Below are 12984 nucleotides of genomic sequence, written 5' to 3' on the forward strand. Positions count from 1 at the left end.
GCAGCGCTGCGAGCGTGATTGGTGAGTATAAAGGAGGGAGGGAGAGACAGAGAGAGAGACTGACGGACTCACCGACAGAGAGAGAGAGAGAGAGTATTTACACAACGTCTGGGCATGCCCAGAAACAAAAAACGGAAATCGGCGCCGGTTTCCAGCATATGACGGATGACGCCGAATATGGCGCCCATAGGTTTCCATTATAAAAAAAAGCCGCACGATCCATTTTTTCGCCGGATACAAAAAACGTTGACTTCAATGTTCCATCCGGCTGCCGGACATGCAAATTTTGCCGGATGGAACGAAAGGCCATCCGGCACAATCCGGCAATAATAGAAGTCTATGGGGGAAAAAAACGCATCCGGCGGCAATAGACGTCGGATGCGTTTTTTCATGTTTTTGCCTGATGGCAAAAAACTGATGTGTGAAAGCAGCCTTAGGGGTAATTTGCACGTTGCGACATCGCTACTGCGATATCGTCGGGGTCAAATCGAAAGTGACGCACATCCGGTGTCGGTAACGACGTCGCAATGTGTAAAGCCTAGATGCGCTGATAAACGATCGCAAAAGCGTCGAAAATCGGTGATCTGTGTAGTGTCGGTCATTTCCATAATATCGCTGCAGGTACGATGTTGTTCCTCGATCCTGCGGCAGCACACATCGCTGTGTATGAAGCCGCAGGAGCGAGGAACATCTCCTTAGGCTGCTTTCACACCTCCGGTTTCTGCAATGCGGCACAATCCGGCACTTTGCAGGAAAATCGCAACCATTTTTTTTTTGCTGCCGGTTGCGTTTTTTCTGTATAGACTTTAATTAGTGCCGCATTTTGCCGCATGGCCTTGCGTTCGGTCCGGTTTTTGCCGCCTGCGGCAGATTTAGCCGATGCGGCGGCCGGATGGAACGTTGCCTGGCACGTTTTTTCATGCGGCAAAAAAAAACGCATCGCGCCGCATTCGGCCGATGCGGCGCATTTTTCAATGCATGCCTATGGCGGCCGGATGCGGGAAAAACCGCATCTGGCCGCCGCATGCGGTTTTTGCCACTGCGTATGCTCAGTAGCATGCCGCAAGCGGCAAAAAACGGACGGGCCGCATGGGAAAAACTTATGCAAAGGATGCGGTGTTTTCACCGCATCCGTTGCATAGCTTTCACAGCCGGATTGAGCCGCACAGCTCAAGCCGGATGTGTGAAAGCAGCCTTACCTGCCCCCAGCAGCTATGCAGAAGGAAGGAGGTGGGCGGGATGTTTACATCCCGCTCATCTCCGCCCCTCCGCTTCTATTGGACGGCTGCCGTGTGACATCGCTGTGACGCCGTACGACCCGCCCCCTTAGGAAGGAGGCGGTTTGCCGGCCAGAGCGACGTCGCAGGGCAGGTAAGTGCGTGTGAAGCTGCCGTAGCGAACATTATCGCTACGGCAGCTTCACAAGATATCGCATGTGCGACGGGGGCGGGTACTATCGCACTCGGCATCGCTATCATCGGCTAGCGATGTCGCAGCATGCAAAGTACCCCTTAGACGTTACCCGGAGTGCAGGCAGCAGAGAGAGATGTAATGGGTGACAACACCACCAAATAAAAAGCCTGAAGATCTCCACTGAGTGTGATTACTGAGAAACAGCAAACAGAACAGCATATATTACATTTAGTGCTGCACTAATCTGTTGTCAGCATTGTTAGGTATACTTCAATACTTCTGCTCAAAAATCTAATTTACAGCATCAGATCCTGGTTGTTTTATGAGATCTACTGCCATTCTGCCAACGTAAAGGTTGTTTAATAGTCTCCTGGTACAATATCTTGCTTTAATGGAAAAGAACATATAAAATAGTCTCTGTTTGGAATGTAACCTGTCTCTTTAAGAAAGGAGGAGTTTCTTAATGGAAAAAGTTCGTACATTCCCTTTAATGCATTGGAGCTAAAGGGGATGAGGTTGGGAGTTGGTGGGAGGCACTGTGAAGATGGCCGACCATGCGAGGACGGAGACTTCGATTGGGTGAGCGATTAAAAGGCCCATCAAGTATTAGTAAATTGCATCTGACCCTATGATGTGTGCACTGCAGTAAGGTAAGTGAGAGCCACTCACTGGGAGGCTGAAACCTTTCTCTGGGCCATACATGCAGGCTGCGTGTAGAGACCCCCACCGAGTACGACATGTCGTTGTTGCACTGGTAACAAGGGCACACACTGTGTATTGTAAATGCAAAGCTAGGTGGTGTGAAGGGTTAAAATAATCCCTGGTTTACAGGAAAGTAACAGAGATTTGTAGTTGAGTAGTCACATGGTGTAACGGGGGGGGGGGTAAGACCCTCCTCTCTAGGCTAGGCGGTCTCATTCTAGAACCCTTCATTGGTGGTAAGTAGCTAGCAGTCACCAGCAGCATGGCTGCTTCACGGGGTTGCTGCTTCTTGCTTCTGGGAAGGGTCAGAAGAGATGATGATCAGCTTCTAGTCCAGCGGTGCCCTAATCTAAATCGTTACTGGCTGCTGCACTCCAAATCAATGGAGATGGGTATCTGACTAGATGCAGGATGCCATTAGAGCCCCACTTACACAAGCAGCTGCAGATAAGGGTTAAAGCTCCCCCTCCCTTTGCTCCAGCCCTGACACTGGCCCTGCTGTCATATCCCAGGCAGCCACCTCTGTACTACTGTGTAATCAGGAAAATGCATCTTTGTACCATTAGATAGGAAAAATTACACCAATTTTGAGTCCCTGGTGGTTGTTAGATAAGCAGCAGGGTGCAGCGACAGCTTTGGGTCACTTCTTTGCACCACCACTGCCTCTCCACCGCAGAAGGGTTGCTGGGACTTGAAGTGCAGGGCACTTATTTGCAGGCCAGGACTTGTTCGTTCTTCAGGACCGCTTCCCAGCTGTCGATTGCAGCAGGTCCCAGCGCCCTCAAACACCAAGCATTGACAGTCTTTTTCCTTAGGCTAGGTTCACATTTCCGTTTTGCATCAGTCACATGTGTTGCTTGACGCATGTGACTGATGCGTTGTATAACGGATGACAAGAATTAGGCTAGGTTCACATTTCCGTTGTTTTGCATCAGTCACATGCGTTGCTTGACGCATGTGACTGATGCGTTGTATAACGGATGACAAGAATTAGGCTAGGTTCACATTTCCGTTGTTTTGCATCAGTCACATGCGTTGCTTGACGCATGTGACTGATGCGTTGTACAATGGATGACAAAGAACAGAATTCATTGTCGGACTCCGTTGTGTGTGGGGGGCGGAGCGCGAGGGGGGCGGAGCCAAGCGGGGCCGTGGCGCTGAGGACGTCAGTGCCGCGGGGACTGCAGGGCTGGGGACAGGTGAGTGTGTGTGTGTGTGTGTGTGTACACATGCAGAGTGCCGGCGGGGGCGGAGCCGAGTGGGGAAGTATCGGCCTCCCTGCACACGTATCCAGGGTAAATATTGGGTAACTAAAAGCAAAGCACTTTTTGCTTTGTTACCCGATATTTACTTTGGTTACCAGCGTACACCGCTTAGCGCTGGCTCCCTGCACACGTAACGAATGTAAATATCGGGTAACTAACCAAAGCGCATTGCTTGGTTACCTGATGTGTATCCTGGTTACGTGTGCAGGAAGCCAGAGAGAGCATGCAAAGCAAAATCCTACGGATTGCGCTGCTCAGAAAACGTTACAGGCTGCATTCCTTCCGCCCCGCGGTCAGTCGTTCCACGACTGATCAGTCGGGCGGAGGGTGGAACGCAGCATCATCAGTCACAATCCGCCGCTCATACAAGTCTATGGGAACAACGGAATCCGCCAAACTGATTCCGTTGTTTACCAGAGCAGCGGATTGTGACTGATACAATTTAACGGAAGTGTGAACCTAGCCTTAGAATTCATTGTCATGAGAAAGCGGATTCTGTTGTAAAATGAGAGAGAGAGAACAATCAGCTGATCGCTCTCATTAGCCGGCCGCCGGGCGATCAGCTGATCGCTCTCATTAGCCGGCTGCCGGGTGCTCACCTGATCGCTCTCATTAAACGGCCGCTGGGTGCTCAGCTGATCGCTCACAGAAGGCGGCCGCCGGGCCATCAGCTGATCGTTCGGCCGCCGAGAGAGAGCATGCGCAGTGAAATCAAAAGGATTGCGCTGCTCAAAAAAGTTACATGCTGCGTTCCTGCCGCCCGACGGTCAGTCGTTCCACGACTGATCAGTCGGGCGGCGGATGCAACGCAAGGGCATCAGTCACAATCCGCCGCTCATATAAGTCTATGGGGAAACAACGAAATCCGCCAAACGGATTGCGTTGTTTCAGAGCGGCAGATTGTGACTGATTATAAACAACGGAATTGTGAATCTAGCCTTAAACAACAGATCTTTACGAGATATGTTTAGTGTCACATACAGTACTTCATCTTGCCATAGGCGGGCACACATCTAGAATGTTACTGGGAACATACAAGTTTTCTTCAATAATACCTTCACAGTGAACTCTTGTTCCCCATTGGGGTTTCCAATAGCAACCAGTATTGCTTCCAATTTACTGGCCAGCCACTTCCTTGGTACTCGAGCCCCTCATCCCCTCACTCATCTTTATGTTGTCGGGCAGATTCATCTTTTCCTTCAGGGGTCCGTCGTCTCACCCACAGGGATTTGCTATAAGCTGTGACGGGCCCCCTGAGGACGGAACTCTTCTGGCCCTGGTTTGTCAGGCCCTACTCCCGCCATGGGAGCCCACTGACCTTCAGCTTGGTAAGGGGATTCTTCGGGTATTCAGCCCAACTCTCACTAGGGCCCCACGTGTCTGGTACCGGGATCTGACCCCAAATTAAATAAAAGTATCAGGGTCTTCCTTTCTCACGCCTCACTCAGATGTGGGTTCTCACCCTCCCATCGGGACTCTCCTCCCCTTCCCTGTGTGCTCCTCCTTTTTGTGTCCTACTCCCCTCCCCCACCACAACCACTTCCTGCGTAGCAGGCACCAGAGAAGTGGCTTTACACAGGGTGGCCATCTAGCAACACTGTCAGTTGCGCAGGCACAGTTCGAACTGCGCCTGTGCAAGTGACATCAACATCACCGCAGCTTCTGGGCACGAGCTGCGTGTGCGCAAGTAGCAGTAACCGCTCTTCCCACACACATATCTACCCACACACGTCTACACACACATACCCCTGGATACTCACCTGTCCCCAGCGATGCTGTCCCTAGCACTGACGTCCCCAGCGCTGCTCCTGCTTCCAGCTCTTCAGTGCAGTGAATATTCATTGAGTATAATGAGCTGGATACGGGTAAATATAGAAATTCTTTTCATTTAAAAGACTAAAAGACCCATGTTTTCTCCGGGTTGGAGGGGGGGGGGGCAGAGAGAGAATATACACACACACACACACACACACACACACACACACACACACACACACACACACACACACACACACACACACACACACACCATACAGCCATATACACGCACATGTACACAAATGACACATACACACAGCGTACGGCCATATACACGCACATATACACAGATGACACATACACGCAGCGTATTGTATTCAGTCCCTCCTCTATATCAGTGTTTTTCCTTGATCCCAGTAACACCAGAGTACTGATATAGTGGGGGAGAGCCTGTGTAGGCTGTCTTATTCCATATCAGGTGTGCTGGTATTTACTAGGGTTTTTACGGCTGTAGTCAGTGCTCTTTTCTATCCTTTCCTATGCAGATAGTTTGGACCTAATCTTTGCTGAATTTGTTCTCTAGCTACGTATTGTGTTTTCTTAGCCCCCCACATGTAAAGACTACGGTGATATATCTATATCTTTGGGGACTGTTCCGAGGCAGATTAACTTTTCTAATATTTCTCTCTGTAAGAATATTTAGTTATCCGGCTGTGTCGAGGTGACCAGGTCATCGTAGGTACGTCCCACGGCTACCTCTAGTTGTGTGTCAGTATAGAGAGATTGTGTGTTAGTGTAGAGAGATTGTTCTCTAGCCTTAAAATTATCAGGTCAGATTTGAGGTCCTCTATGAAGGAGGATCTGATGGAGGCAATTCTATTTCTTAGAACAAATTCATAGACTGGACAAATGTTATTTAGTATGTTTTTGTTGAAAACTGTTGTTTGCCACTTATGTAGTTTATTACACAGTGTTATATACACTATATATATATATATATATATATATATATATATATATATATATATATATATATATATATATATATATATATATATATATATATATTTCTTTGTCGCTCCTAATTGGGAGACCCAGACAATTGGGTGTATAGCTACTGCCTCCGGAGGCCACACAAAGTATTACACTTAAAAGTGTAAAGCCCCTCCCCTTCTGCCTATACACCCCCCGTGGGATCACGGGCTCCTCAGTTTTCATGCTTTGTGCGAAGGAGGTCAGACATCCACGCATAGCTCCACTGTTTAGTTAGCAGCAGCTGCTGACTATGTCGGATGGAAGAAAAGAGGGCCCATACTAGGGCCCCCAGCATGCTCCCTTCTCACCCCACTTTTGTCGGCGGTGTTTGTTAAGGTTGAGGTACCCATTGCGGGTACGGAGGCTGGAGCCCACATGCTGCTTTCCTTCCCCATCCCCCTTAGGGCTCTGGGTGAAGTGGGATTTTACCGGTCTCCAGGCACTGAGACCGTGCTCCGTCCACAGCCCCTGGGGATTCTGCTGGATACGGAGCTGAGTATCGTCAGGGACAGGGCCCTGCTACGTCAAGGTACTCTGTGTCCCCGTACAGACCGCGCGCAGACACACTGCAGCATGCTGGGTGTGTTAGTGCGCCGGGGACAACAGCGCTGCGCGCTTGTGCCACTACTCACTACAGCTCTGCTGAGTGAGTCTATGTATTGGGAACTGCCGCGCCGGCCGCTGCTGTCAGTTTACGCTGCGGCGCGGCTGGGACTTGTGGTGCGCCGGGGACTTCCGCGCTGGCCGTGCATATATGACGGCCGCGCTTATTACTCGAGTCCCCGGCTTTTGCGGCCTAGTTTCGTTTCGTTCCCGCCCCCAGGCCTGCCAGTCAGGGGAAGGGCGGGACGCTGTACAGAACGTCAGCGCAGAGGGCTGGAGTCTACTTTACATACTCCAGCCCTCACACTGGGCACAGTGGGACGCCAGTTTCCCGCACTTTGTCTGAGGCACGCCCACGGTCCGCCCCTCTTCACAGAACGCCGGCAGCCATTCCTGTGTGCAGTCTGAGCTGGAGAGGGGAGACAAGTTCTGGGAGACCCAGACACGGGATTCTGGCGACCACACACCCGCGTTTGAGCGGGCGGTAAGCGGCACCTCTGGTGCTGACCCCACTAGTGCCGAAGTGTACATTTGTATTTTTATGCTTGCATGCTATACATTGCACTGTACGGTCGCTGGTGATTCTTGGCTATATACCCTCCTAGATTGCTCAGAGGAGACAACAGCATGTCGTCCGCAAAAAGCAAGGGTGCCAAGGCACAGGCTTTCTATGCTGCTTGTACCGCATGTGAGGCTACTCTACCGGCAGGTTCCACTGACCCCCACTGTGTGCAGTGCTCGGCCCCTGTGGCAACTGCTCGGCCGGGGCCTCTGCTAGAGGTGACCCAGGGAGAACCACCTGTGAATACTGTCCAGGTGACGGGGACGGAGTTTGCAGTTTTTGCTGATAGATTGTCTGTGACTATGACTAAAATTCTAGAAACTTTGCAGTCTAGACCAGTAACTCAGACCATGGGCACTGTTGAATCATTGCTCCCTGGTCCCCCTCAGTTGGAACAGCTCCGGGCTCCGGGGGTGTCCCATGCATCCCAGGGTGAAGGCTCTGACACGGACGACAGTCCCAGGCAGCCTAAGCGAGCTCGCTATGAGCGGCCCTCGACTTCATCACACTGGTCAGAGTCCCAGCAGGAGGACTCTCTGTATGATGAAGCGGAGGTAGCTGATCAGGATTCTGATCCTGAGACCGCTCTCAATCTGGATACTCCTGATGGTGACGCCATAGTGAATGATCTTATAGCGTCCATCAATAGAATGTTGGATATTTCTCCCCCAGCTCCTCCAGTGGAGGAGTCAGCTTCACAGCAGGAGAAATTCCATTTCAGATATCCCAAGCGTAAACTAAGTACTTTTCTGGACCACTCTGACTTTAGAGAGGCAATCCAGAAACACCACGCTTATCCAGATAAGCGTTTCCCAAAACGGCTTAAGGATACACGTTATCCCTTTCCCCCTGACGTGGTCAAGGGCTGGACCCAGTGTCCCAAGGTGGATCCTCCAATCTCCAGGCTTGCGGCTAGATCCATAGTTGCAGTGGAAGATGGGGCTGCACTTAAAGATGCCACTGACAGACAGATGGAGCTCTGGTTGAAATCCATCTATGAAGCTATCGGCGCGTCGTTTGCTCCAGCATTCGCAGCCGTATGGGCACTCCAAGCTATTTCAGCTGGTCTTACACAGATTGACACGGTCACACGTACATCTGTTCCGCAGGTGGCATCCTTAACCTCTCAAATGTCGGCATTTGCGTCTTACGCGATTAATGCTGTCCTGGACTCTACGAGCCGTACGGCAGTGGCGTCCGCCAACTCCGTGGTTTTACGCAGAGCCTTGTGGTTAAGGGAATGGAAGGCAGATTCTGCTTCCAAAAAGTGCTTAACCAGTTTGCCATTTTCTGGTGACCGACTGTTTGGTGAGCGTTTGGATGAAATCATTAAACAGTCCAAGGGTAAGGATTCATCCTTACCTCAGCCCAGACAAAACAAACCCCAACAGAGGAGGGGACAGTCGGGGTTTCGGTCCTTTCGAGGCTCGGGCAGGTCCCAATTCTCCTCGTCCAAAAGGACTCAAAAGGATCAGAAGAGCTCAGATTCTTGGCGGGCTCAGTCACGCCCAAAAAAGACAGCCGGAAGACCCGCTACCAAGGCGGCTTCCTCATGACTTTCGGCCTCCTCTCTCCGCATCCTCGGTCGGTGGCAGGCTCTCCCGCTTTGGCGACATTTGGCTGCCACAGGTCAAAGACCGTTGGGTGAGAGACATTCTGTATCACGGGTACAGGATAGAGTTCAGTTCTCGTCCTCCAACTCGATTCTTCAGAACTTCCCCACCTCCCGACCGAGCCGATGCTCTTCTGCAAGCGGTGTGCACTCTAAAGGCAGAAGGAGTGGTGACCCCTGTTCCTCTTCAGGAGCAAGGTCACGGTTTTTACTCCAATTTGTTTGTGGTGCCAAAAAAGGACGGGTCTTTCCGTCCCGTTCTGGACCTAAAACTGCTCAACAAGCACGTGAAAACCAGGCGGTTCCGGATGGAATCCCTCCGCTCCGTCATCGCCTCAATGTCTCAAGGAGATTTCCTAGCATCAATAGACATCAAGGATGCTTATCTCCACGTGGCGATTGCTCCAGAGCACCAGCGTTTTCTACGCTTCGCTATAGGAGACGAACACCTTCAGTTCGTAGCTCTGCCTTTCGGGCTGGCGACAGCCCCACGGGTCTTCACCAAGGTCATGGCAGCAGTAGTAGCAGTCCTGCACTCTCAAGGTCACTCTGTGATCCCGTATTTGGACGATCTACTTGTCAAGGCACCCTCTCAAGAGGCATGCCAACACAGCCTGAACGTTGCGCTGGAGACTCTCCAGAGTTTCGGGTGGATCATCAACTTTTCAAAGTCAAATCTAACCCCGACCCAATCGCTAACATATCTTGGCATGGAGTTTCATACTCTCTCAGCGATAGTGAAGCTTCCGCTGGACAAACAGCGTTCACTACAGACAGGGGTGCAATCTCTCCTTCAAGGCCAGTCACACCCCTTGAGATGCCTCATGCACTTCCTAGGGAAGATGGTAGCAACAATGGAGGCAGTCCCTTTCGCGCAGTTTCATCTGCGTCCACTACAATGGAACATTCTCCGCCAATGGGACGGGAAGTCGACGTCCCTCGACAGGAACGTTTCCCTTTCTCAGGCGGCCAAGGAATCTCTTCGGTGGTGGCTTCTTCCCACATCATTGTCAAAAGGAAAGTCCTTCCTACCCCCATCCTGGGCGGTGGTTACGACAGACGCGAGTCTATCAGGGTGGGGAGCAGTTTTTCTCCACCACAGGGCTCAAGGTACGTGGACTCAGCAAGAGTCCACCCTTCAGATCAATGTTCTGGAAATCAGAGCAGTGTATCTTGCCCTACAAGCCTTCCAGCAGTGGCTGGAAGGCAAGCAGATCCGAATTCAGTCGGACAACTCCACAGCGGTGGCATACATCAACCACCAAGGAGGAACACTCAGTCGGCAAGCCTTCCAGGAAGTCCGGCGGATTCTGACGTGGGTGGAAGACACGGCATCCACCATATCCGCAGTTCACATCCCAGGCGTGGAAAACTGGGAAGCAGACTTCCTCAGTCGCCAGGGTATGGACGCAGGGGAATGGTCTCTTCACCCGGACGGGTTTCAGGAGATCTGTCGCCGCTGGGGGATGCCGGACGTCGACCTAATGGCGTCCCGGCACAACAACAAGGTCCCGGCTTTCATGGCACGGTCTCACGATCACCGAGCTCTGGCGGCGGACGCCTTAGTTCAAGATTGGTCGCAGTTCCGGCTACCTTATGTGTTCCCACCTCTGGCACTGTTGCCCAGAGTGCTGCGCAAGATCAGGTCCGACTGCCGCCGCGCCATCCTCGTCGCTCCAGACTGGCCGAGGAGGTCGTGGTACCCGGATCTGTGGCACCTCACGGTAGGCCAACCGTGGGCACTACCAGACCGACCAGACTTGTTGTCTCAAGGGCCGTTTTTCCATCTGAATTCTGCGGCCCTGAACCTGACTGTGTGGCCATTGAGTCCTGGATCCTAGCGTCTTCAGGATTATCTCTAGAGGTCATTGCCACCATGAGACAGGCTAGAAAACCATCCTCCGCCAAGGTCTACCACAGGACGTGGAAGATATTCTTATCTTGGTGCTCTGCTCAGGGAGTTTCTCCCTGGCCATTTGCATTGCCTACTCTTCTTTCCTTCCTGCAATCCGGTTTGGAAAAAGGTTTGTCGCTCGGCTCCCTTAAAGGACAAGTCTCAGCGCTATCTGTATTTTTTCAGAAACGCCTAGCACGACTTCCTCAGGTACGCACGTTCCTGCAAGGGGTTTGTCATATCGTCCCTCCTTACAAGCGGCCGTTAGAGCCCTGGGATCTGAACAAGGTTCTAATTGCTCTCCAGAAGCCGCCTTTCGAGCCTATGAGGGATGTTTCCCTTTCTCGCCTTTCACAGAAAGTGGCCTTTCTAGTAGCGGTCACGTCTCTTCGGAGAGTGTCCGAGCTAGCAGCGCTGTCATGCAAATCTCCCTTCCTGGTGTTTCACCAGGACAAGGTGGTTCTGCGCCCGATTCCGGAGTTTCTCCCTAAGGTGGTATCCCCCTTTCATCTCAATCAGGATATCTCCTTACCTTCTTTGTGTCCTCATCCAATTCATCAATGTGAAAAGGATTTGCATTTGTTGGATCTGGTGAGAGCACTCAGAATCTACATTTCCCGCACGGCGCCTCTGCGCCGCTCGGATGCACTTTGTCCTTGTCGCTGGTCAGCGTAAAGGGTCGCAAGCTTCCAAATCCACCCTGGCTCGGTGGATCAAGGAACCAATTCTTGAAGCCTACCGTTCTGCTGGGATTCCGGTTCCCTCAGGGCTGAAGGCCCATTCTACCAGAGCCGTGGGTGCGTCCTGGGCATTACGGCACCAGGCTACGGCTCAGCAGGTGTGTCAGGCGGCTACCTGGTCGAGTCTGCACACTTTTACCAAGCATTATCAGGTGCATACCTACGCTTCGGCGGACGCCAGCCTAGGTAGACAAGTCCTTCAGGCGGCGGTTGCCCACCTGTAGGAAAGGGCTGTTTTACGGCCCTATCACGAGGTGTTATTTTACCCACCCAGGGACTGCTTTTGGACGTCCCAATTGTCTGGGTCTCCCAATTAGGAGCGACAAAGAAGAAGGGAATTTTGTTTACTTACCGTAAATTCCTTTTCTTCTAGCTCCAATTGGGAGACCCAGCAGCCACCCTGTTTTCTTAGGGATTTTTGTTTTTTCGGGTACACATGTTGTTCATGTTGAATGGTTTCAGTTCTCTGATGTTTCTTCGGATCGAATTTGTTTTTAAACCAGTTATTGGCTTTCCTCCTTCTTGCTTTTGCACTAAAACTGAGGAGCCCGTGATCCCACGGGGGGTGTATAGGCAGAAGGGGAGGGGCTTTACACTTTTAAGTGTAATACTTTGTGTGGCCTCCGGAGGCAGTAGCTATACACCCAATTGTCTGGGTCTCCCAATTGGAGCTAGAAGAAAAGGAATTTACGGTAAGTAAACAAAATTCCCTTCATTGTGTATATTACACTAGATGGTGGCCCAATTCTGATGCATCGGGTATTCTAGAATTTGTGTAGTTAATGTATGATTTTTGTTATATAATATTCGATGTTGTTGTGTGTAGTTGCCAAATGTTTGTGTAGGGCACTGTAAATGTTATGGGTGTTGTGTGGGGGTGTGTGAGAGCGGTGTTGTTTGTGTGTTGCGTTGTGTGTGTTGCGTTGTTTGTGAAGCGCTGTGTCTGCAGTGTGTGTGTGTGTGGTACTGTGTGTCTTGCGCGGTTTGCGTGTGTGTGTGTTGCGCGGTGTGTGCGCATATTTGTGTATGTCGCGGTTTGTGTGTTGGGTGTTTGTGTGTGTTTGCGGCATTGTCTGCGTGTGTGGGTGTCTGTGTAGGGCGGTGTTTATGGTTCCCAGTGTGTGTGTGTTTTGTGGAGAGGTGTGCACCCCCATCGTACTCCATCCCCCATACTGCGCACCCCCATCGTGCTTCATCCTCCATACTGCGCACCCCCATCGTGCTCCATCCTCCATGCTGCGCACCCCCATCATGCTCCATCCCCCATGCTGCGCACCCCTCAGAGAGGACTATAATAGGAGTATAATAGGAGGAGTAGTCCTGGTGAGAGAGGAGTATAATAGGAGGAGTAGTCCTGGGGGGAGAGAGAGAGGAGTATAATAGGAGGAGTAGTCCTGGGG

General features: G+C 51.5%; 1 protein-coding gene across 2 annotated transcripts in view; it reads left to right on the forward strand.

Annotated features, from left to right (window-relative positions):
* The first annotated feature begins 1924 nt into the window (after positions 1 to 1924).
* LOC142256720 (uncharacterized) overlaps positions 1925 to 12984 on the forward strand; it is a 32518-nt gene continuing 21458 nt past the window's right edge. The window contains exon 1 of one of the 2 annotated variants that reach the window (XM_075328575.1): positions 1925 to 1992. The gene's annotated coding sequence lies outside the window, so the exon portion shown is untranslated. Of the gene's footprint in view, positions 2064 to 12984 lie in introns of both variants that reach the window. The other variant, XM_075328574.1, reaches the window with a different exon arrangement.

This window comes from Anomaloglossus baeobatrachus, chromosome 11 (assembly GCF_048569485.1).
Source record: "Anomaloglossus baeobatrachus isolate aAnoBae1 chromosome 11, aAnoBae1.hap1, whole genome shotgun sequence".
In the NCBI taxonomy this organism is placed as follows: Eukaryota; Metazoa; Chordata; class Amphibia; order Anura; family Aromobatidae; genus Anomaloglossus; species Anomaloglossus baeobatrachus.